This window comes from Lathyrus oleraceus, chromosome 3 (assembly GCF_024323335.1).
Source record: "Lathyrus oleraceus cultivar Zhongwan6 chromosome 3, CAAS_Psat_ZW6_1.0, whole genome shotgun sequence".
NCBI lineage: Eukaryota > Viridiplantae > Streptophyta > Magnoliopsida > Fabales > Fabaceae > Lathyrus > Lathyrus oleraceus.
Window position 1 is genome coordinate 26,776,901 of NC_066581.1, and position 8,269 is coordinate 26,785,169.

The 8,269-nt window shown below is 36.3% G+C and overlaps 1 non-coding gene across 1 annotated transcript; it reads left to right on the forward strand.

Moving 5' to 3' along the window:
- The first annotated feature begins 2,038 nt into the window (after positions 1-2,038).
- Positions 2,039-2,145, forward strand: LOC127133086 (small nucleolar RNA R71). Its single transcript, XR_007807081.1, has one exon. It is a non-coding gene; the product is annotated as a small nucleolar RNA R71 (small nucleolar RNA).
- Positions 2,146-8,269: the final 6,124 nt, after the last annotated feature.

Genomic DNA, 8,269 nt, shown 5'->3' on the forward strand with positions numbered 1-8,269 from the left:
GCGGAATCTGATGCATGCATACGGATGTACTTATACCTTTCAGGTCACAGATATTATATCCTAAGGTTGAGGGATATCTTCGTAAAACGTCTAAAAGTTGGTTCGTTTCCTCTTGGCTCAAGGCAGCACTAACTATAACTGGACGGTTCATCTTTTCATCGAGGAACTCATATCTCAGGTTCTTAGGCAGTTCCTTAAGTTCTAAGGTTGGTTTCTTAGGGCATGGCATAGGATCTGGGGTAAGGGATAAACATTCGTAAAGGTTATCATCGATGTAGGGTTTCTTAAAGTCATCATCTTCCCTTATGAGAGTTGATGGTAACTTAATTGTTTTTATAATTTCTTTTTGTTCTAATTCTCTAACACATTCATCAATGATATCTAAGGCATAACACGAGTCTCCCATCACAGGTGCCATAAGAAATTTCGAAAGTATAAATTCTATTTTCTCGTCACCTACTTCAAATGTCAACTTTCCTTTCTTGACATCTATTATGGCTCCTGCAGTCGATAAGAATGGTCTACCTAGAAGGATTGGTATATCATTGTCCTCTTTGATGTCCATGACAACAAAATCAGTAGGGATAAATAAATGACCTATCCTAACAGGAACATCTTCTAAAATGCCTATCGGATATTTAACAGATCTATCGGCTAACTGAAGTGACATCTTAGTGGGTTGTAATTCTCCTAAGTTTAACCACTCACAAACTGCTAAAGGCATTAGGCTCACACTAGCTCCTAAGTCTAGAAAAGCTTTTTCTATGACATGATTACCCAAAAGGCAAGGAATGGAGAAATTTCCAGGATCTTTATTTTTCTTTGCTAATTTGTCCTCGGAAATAGCATTACATTCCAAAGGCTTCGGATCGTCAAGTCTACGTTTGTTGGTAAGGATGTCTTTGAGAAACTTTGCATAAGAAGGTATTTGGGTGATGGCTTCTGTGAAAGGGATTTCTACACTAAGTTTTTCTATAACTTTAATAAATTTTTGGTATTGTTTATTGATTTGGGTTTGTTTGAGTCTTTGCGGATATGGTATAGGTGGTTTATATGGTGGGGTGGTACGTAAGTTTTATCTTTAGGTTCTTCTCCTTTTTCTCGACCTTCCTGGTTTTCAGGTTCCTCTGGTTCCTTTACTTCGTCCGTGGGTTTGGTACATTCCTTAGAAGTTTCGGGTTCACTCAATATAGGGTTTGGTGGCTCATCATAAGCATTCCCACTTCGTAAGGTAATGGCATTGGCTTGTCCTCTCGGATTTTGATGAGGTTGTCCAGGGAATTGTCCTCCAGGTGTAGTCTGAGGGGCTTGGTTTAAAGCTACCTGAGAGATCTGGATTTCAAGCATCTTGGTATGAGTAACTATTTGGTCAACCTTGGTTCCTAACTGAGTAATCAATTCGTTAACATGAATGTTTTGGTTCATGAACTCCTTGTTTCGTTGGGTTTTATCAGTGATAAAACTTTCCATAATTTTCTCAAGGCTCGGCTTTGGTGGTATAGGTTGCATAGGTTGATTTGATCTAGGGGCTTGATAACTAGGTCTCGGAGGCGCATTATTTTGGATAGGGTTAGTGTTTTTATAGGAAACGTTCAGGTGATTCCTCCATCCAGGGTTATAGGTATTCGAGTATGGGTTCCCTTGGGTGTAGTTCACTTGCTCAGAGTGGGTTTCGTTTAATAGACTGCATTCTGCAGATTGGTGTCCTTTGGTTCCACATATCTCACAATCCGACGAAACTGCGGCTACAGTATTCGGGTTTATGCACATATGCTCGACCTTAAGGGCTAATGCGTCCATTTTAGCTTGCATCATGTCTATAGAGCTTAGTTCATGCACTCCTCCTTGGGTTTCCTTCTTCTCAATTGTCGCTCGTTCGACTCCCCATGATTGATGGTTTTGAGCCATATCTTCGATGAGGGCACTAGCTTCAGGATAAGGTTTGTTCATCAGAGCACCGCCTGCGGCAGCGTCGATGGTCATCTTTGTGTTATAATGAAGTCCATTGTAGAAGGTTTGAATGATTAACCAATTTTCTAATCCATGATGTGGGCATGCTCTTAACAACTCTTTATATCTCTCCCAAGCTTCGAACTGCAATTCTCCTTGTTTTTGGGTAAATCTAGTTATATGGTTTCGAAGAACGGCGGTCTTACTCGGGGGAAAGTATCTAGCAAAAAAAACTCTTCTAAGGTTATCCCAAGTCTTAATGGAATTGGGTGGAAGGGAATCTAACCATGATAGGGCTTTATCTCTGAGGAAAAAAGGAAATAATCTTAAACGTATTGCCTCAGGAGAAGCTCAATTGGTTTTAAAAGTGTCTGCTAATTGAAGAAATATTTTTAAGTGTTGGTTTGGGTTCTCAGTAGCGAGACCTACGAATTGTCTCTGTTGCACTAGTTGCAACAGGGATGGTTTAAGTTTAAAATTATTAGCTGGGATGGTTCGGTTTACTATACTAGAACTAGGTTCTTCATTTGATGGTTGAGCGAAATCCTTAAGAGGTCTTTGGTTTTGATCTTCGGCCATAACTCTCTTAATTCTATGAAAGAATAAACGTGCGTGAGCGTAACGTTCAGGTTCCGCCAGAGGGTATACTAAGCTTAAACTCCCGGTGCTGCGAGTTCTTCGCATTGACCCGTGGGAAAATGAAATTTGATGAAATTGGTCCCCGGCAACGACGCCAAAAACTTGATGCGGTGCTTTTCGCAAGTATACAAACGCGTCAGAGTAATATAAAAGATTGTCGAATCCATAGAGACCAAGTGTCAATCTATCGTTATCTATTGTTATGGTGTTTATCAAAGGCAATCAAAATAGGTGTTTTTGGAGTGTGCAATGAAAAGTAAAGTGTTGAATAAAGATTAATTAATAAAGACAGGGTCGAATGTAATTCACGTAATCAATTAATAATCCAAGTACTTGCTAATAGAACTACTTATGGGCAATGTTTCCTACTATGAAAAGAACTAATTTAACAGGAATTGTCGCTTTCGCGTATTCAGAGCCGAGTTGTACACCCTAATCAAACCCTCTTATTGTCACTTATAAAAAGGCGCGCATTGCGTTAGAGTAGTAAACCTATTTTTAAGAAATATAGTATCTTGACCAAGTTGAAAAGTATTATAACCTGGATTTCTTAACCAAAAGAGGTTCTCACGAACCAGACTCTAAACTTATAAACGCGTCCGAAAATAGTTTTAAAATCTCTTTTCTTCTTGAGTTAAAAACTCCTAATGAACTAAACAAAGCGCTTTCGCTGTTTTTGAAATAGTTAAAAACAATTAAGTTTAGATAGACGTTGGACGGCTTTCGATCTTACCCAACGGAATTGAAGTGCGGGAAAACTTAAGTTGAAAGTTAAAATAGCCCTTAAGTGCTTCTACGAACAATTGTACGGATTATCGGTTCAATTACGATCCTTACATTCTAACCTTATAAATTTAGTTAGACAAGGTAAAGTAAAAACGCATTAATTTAAATAAAAGTAGTGCGAGTGCGGAAAGTAAATAAAAGTAGTGCGAGTGCGGAAAATAAATAAAAGTAGTGCGAGTGCGAGGAAATAAATAATGTAAAGCGAGTTCGAGGAAATAAATAATTTAAAACGAGTGCGAGAAATAAATAAAGTAAAGCGAGTGCGAGGAAATAAATAAAGTAAAGCGAGTGCGGAAAAATAAACAAAGTAAAGCGAGTGCGAGAAATAAATAATTTAAAGCGAGTGCGAGAAATAAATAAAGTAAAGCGAGTGCGGAAAAATAAATAAGATAAAGACAAGTAATAAAAACCTGCTCCAATCGGAGGGTTGAGTAAATTGCAAAGCGGAAATGAAAATGGCGGCAGGATTAACTTCCTTCCAAAGTGCTCCAAACTCGATTACAGACTCTATCACAGACTCGATTACACAATTGTGGTAACACTCCAATACGAAGCGATTACCACTTTAAAATACTGAATATATGCCTAAGTGAAACAAAGTTGCTCTGACTTTGCCTCTGCTCTAAGTTTGGATGATTGTAAAAGTGATTTCGAGTTTCTATTTATAAGCAAGTAAAAAGATGGAAATGACAAAGATGCCCTTCAACTTGAAAATGGGAGGGAAAAACTTTCCTCTTGTGGCGCCCACCACAAGGCCATGGCGCCCGCCACAAGCACAAAATGAGGCGCCTTAGTGGAAGTAGTGGGGAACGTGGCAGTTGAGGGAAGTTGAGCTTGGACATGTCATGGCAGGGTCTATGGCGCCAGCCATGGGGTAGGCCACAAGTACAAAATGCTGAATTTTAGGGTTTTTGGCTCTTTTTCGCTCCTTTTCTCGATCGGGGCTCCGATTAAAGTAAAAACCTGAAAACAAAGGAAAACATAGCAATAACACAACAAAATAACAATAAAACAACTAGAATGCATGTGAAATCGGTGTCGAAAATACGGTAAATTTCAGTGTTATCACAGAGTCGCCACTTTTCTGTAGCGGGGTATTCGTTACCTTTAGATTTATTGGCTAAATCAAAAGTAAACCATACAAGTCGAGTCGCCACCGCACTTCTATTTATCCAATGGAAAGGTTAGAAAGCGAACAAAAACCGAGAAGTTTTATCGAATCAAAAACTAATAAAAATGTCAGAGATCGGGGTAAAGGGGTTGGTTATGCAAAGGGAAGGTTTTAAGCACCCAAAACATCCTAGGTACTCCTAGGGAGCCCTTTTCACATTTGTTGTAGGTTGGTATTTTTGTGTTATGAAAAGAAAGTTTGAAAATCAAAAGCATAATTCTTAGGTTTCTAATGTTTGAAAACAAATGTTAATGTTTGCACAAAAGTTTTGGCTTGGGTTAGAGTGGAGGGAAGAAGAAGAATGGCTAAAGTCCTAATCATATAAGAGATGAAGGAGAAGAAATAAGACCACAAATGAAGTTCCCTTCTTGAGATCATATTGATGATCCAAGTAGCTCCCATCCTTTGGAATAAGCAAGCAAATAAGTGTAAGCTCAAGCAATCAAATCAATCAAGCAAGCTCTTAGAAGACCCCCAATGGCTCTTAGATCTCTCTCTTTAGAAGCTCATGACAATGGTTCTTCAATATGGCTCAAATAGGATTCCCTATCACAAAAGCACACAGATCAAAAAGTTCCATGAAGTAAATCAAGAATGGACAAGAGTGAGTTTAGACATTTGGTCCTTCTAATCCATCTTCAACATTAAGGCTTTTTTACTCCATTTTGCATAGGGTATATCCTAGAATCTAAGTCCTTTTTGTCCATTTTTGCATTTGGTCCACAACAATCAAAACAAAAGCACAAGCACAATAATATACACAATTATGTGCTCAAGGGAGCAAAAGGCAAATTGCATTAACATAAACATGTGCTCAAATGAGCAAAGGGCAAAAGAAAATGAATAATATGTACAAGAATAGTAAATTGCATAAATGTAAATTGCAAGAATTAAATGTTAATGGTTAATGGTTAGTGTTAGAGTTAGTGTGCCATAAGGCAATTTAGTGTTATGTTAAGCAATCGTAATTGGACTTATGTAGAAGTCACAACTATCTGAGGCCGGTCAATAATAATGTAGGCAACAACACAAGTTAGAGATCTTGATTAGTGAATCAAGCTCCTACAACTTGCCATGCCAAAAGAAGATGAGAAATGATCTTGTATTGATTTAGGTTCTTTGCTTGATTAGGAAGCAACCTATCCTTAATGCAAAGCCATTCACTTGACCCATGATCAAGTTGAATTAGATTTGAACCAAGGAAGGCTAAACCTCCCATGTATCAAGGCTAACCACCAATCTTTAACTCATTGATCAAAAAAAAGAAAAAAAAGAAGAAGAAGAAGATGATGAATATTAAAGTACATTAATGGAAATGAAATGAAATAATCAACAAGCATTGACCAAAGATAGAGAAGATCAAGATCAAACGATAGTAAACAGAAGCAAAATGAAGATTAGAAATCAAGAAATAAATAAAATATTTTTGGTATTTTTCAAAAGTAAAATAATACTTGAATTAAAATAATAAAGAAAGGTCAAACTTCAAACTCACTTAAAATCAACTTTGAAAAGTCCAAGTGAATTATCCTAAGTTCAACAAGGTCAAACAAAGTTTGACAAAAAAAATCAGCATTTTTAGAAATCAGAAACTATTTTTAATCAATTAAAAATGCATAAAAATAATCTAATTGAATTAAAATCTCAAATAAATCTCAAATCAATTAATAAATTGATGAGAATATTTTTCATAGATCTATCATCATTCAAAAAGGTTGGAAAAATATTTTTGTATTTTTTGAATATCAAAAACTATTTTAAATGAATTAAAAATAACCAGAAAAGAGAAAATTCCTTAAAAATATCAAATGATAAAATAAAAAATATTAAAAATCACTTTTTAGAAACTAGAAATTAAAAGAAGAAAAATGCAATTGGTCTCACATTTTTTGGACCAATAATGAAGGAGATATGCATTTTTAAAATGAAATGGAATTAAAAGAAATAAAAGAAAATTAAAATCAGAATTTAAAAATAACAAAAAGCGTGAAGCGTTGGATGCAGGGCTCATTAATTGAGCACGCAAATTGTGTGGCTCCTGAGCGTGCTTCCACCATACACGTGAGTCAATGCATCACATGCTGCCAATTAAAAAGTCATAACATTGTGTGGTCATGATCTGATCTGGAAAACAAAACGCACGGCCAAAATCTAATCTGGAGACCAGACGGTGGTATGCACCACCGTCTTCTCCGGCCAGCTTCCGACGAAGGTCAAAGTTGCATAGAAATAAAAGTGCATGAAAAGCCACGATCCAGGTACCAAACGAAAGCTGGGGTGATGTACATCACCCCTATACCAACCAAATTCGCTCTAGGCTTGCATAGTAAGAGGAATCAGAGCATGAATTTTTGTGGTGTTCAACTGAACTTGTTAGAATTTGAAAATTCAAAGCTCTAAAAGGTTGCCTCTATGAAGAGGACTTCATACAACACAGCAACAACCAGAAACAAGCAACATATTAGTGGATTCGAAGAAAATAAAATCTGAAGTAAACCTCTGATTTGGAGAGTTCAAGAGCACGATCACTTGATGTTAATGCTTGCATTATACTCTATGAATCAAGGTGGTGAGGCTTAGGAACTTTAGATCTAAAATCAATCAATGCAATTGAAGTTTAGTTCTGAAAAATTTGAGAGAAAAAATGGTGAGTTCCTTTGAGTATGGGTGAGGAGTAATTCGTGCAGCATGTAAGGTGCCTTTAGGTTACTGAAATGAGGAGCATAAGGCATGTATTTATAGCAAAAGGCATGGCTGAAAGCATGATCAATTCATTGCATGGATGGAAAGGGCCTCCATGCATGGGCCTGTACAGGTGCATGGAGGGCCCAATTCCACTTGGATTTGCAAGCTAATCATCAGCAGATGTAAATTGGACGTGCAGATGGTGTATGTTTAGCTCATGCAATGCAAATTTAATTTATTTTAAAAAATGCACCAATATGTTCATGCTTTCGAAAATGCCATTTTCATAAATGAAACACAACCTTATGAGTAATGGTTGGAAAGATTTTCGCATGAGGATCATTTGTTATGTTGATCAAAACTTCATTTGAAACTTGGAAATTGGTGAAAATTGATCATGAAGTGTAGGGTGCAAAACATGTACATGTGAGAATTTCAAAAATGGCCAAACATTAAGCACCTTTATTTTAATGATGCAAGCTCCAAATGACAAAATCTTCAACATAAAAGTTGTAGATCTTTTCAAGGAAATCAATTTGGACTTAAATTTTGCATCATTTTGATTTTTGATGAAGAAGTTATTTGCACTTGAAGTTGGACTTTTTCACATATCAATGCTTTTGGTCCAAAGTGACCTATAATGTTTTGCATTATCACATGTTTTTATTTTAGGATTTTTAAATTTTTCTCAACATAACATTTGAAGTAGACATATTAAGATTTCTAATTCATTTGATCCCACCTCAAAATCATGAAAAATGAATGAGTTATGTCCTTGGGAAGTTGACCTAAAATTAAGGTTTCAGTCAAAATGACCTATAATGTTTTGAAATGGATGATGACCTTCCAAGCTTCAAATCAATTTTTCATGAACATGAAAGTTGTTAATATGGTTCTTAAGAACATTGTTTCTCTTAAGGTCATCTCCATTTTACAAACAAATTAAAAGTTAGGTCTCAATGCACTTTAAAATAGTTAGATGAATTGACTGATCAACTTCTCAAATCCATGCCTCATATCTTGATGAATTGATGATTG